Source organism: Tarenaya hassleriana, unplaced genomic scaffold (genome assembly GCF_000463585.1).
Source record: "Tarenaya hassleriana unplaced genomic scaffold, ASM46358v1 Cleome26, whole genome shotgun sequence".
Lineage (NCBI taxonomy): Eukaryota > Viridiplantae > Streptophyta > Magnoliopsida > Brassicales > Cleomaceae > Tarenaya > Tarenaya hassleriana.
The window spans coordinates 388,715-389,472 of NW_010965869.1; positions in this window are offsets into that span (position 1 = coordinate 388,715).

Consider the following 758-nt stretch of genomic DNA (forward strand, 5'->3'; position numbering starts at 1 on the left):
CGTTCTTTCTTGACCTCGCATCAGGGCTTCAAGGTACATGATGGAAAACACACCGCAGTCATCTCCGTTACCATTTTGAGGCAGCCCTTCGACGTAATGGTAGTCAAATGTGGTACTTTCATCAAATTGGTAGATCTTGGCGACCGTATATATCTTTGGGAGCCACCACATCAACCGACCAATAATCGCGTCAACGTTCGGCCTCATTTTCAGGTTGCAGTCGAATACCTGAATCAGCTTCTTCACAGGGATGACTCTAATGGCCACCCAATGCACACTTACATCAGGATTGACCAACGAAGGTATGCTGAGGGGAGCGACAAATCCTTCGTAACTTCCCATCTTGCGCCCTCCACACCCAATTGGTGCTTTTCCATCAAAGTAATCCTCAAGCCCATTCAAATCGGTCATACTTCCATGGCCCCACCATTTGAGGAATTCGCCGAAACTTGTGTCGCCAATCATGTACTTTGTTGCTGTTGGACAACCTTCTTTGGTCAGGCGATTCCTGATTTCAAGTATAGCTTCGTCCAAGTGCTACAAAATAACGTCTGATATCAGTAAGACCAACGTGACCAACGTGACCAATGTGACCAACGTGACCAACGTGACCAACGTGACCAACGTGACCAATGTGACCAACGTGACCAGTGTGACCAACGTGACCAACGTGACCAATGTGACCAACGTGACCAGTGTGACCAACGTGACCAGTGTGACCAACGTGACCAGTGTGACCAACGTGACCAACGTGACCA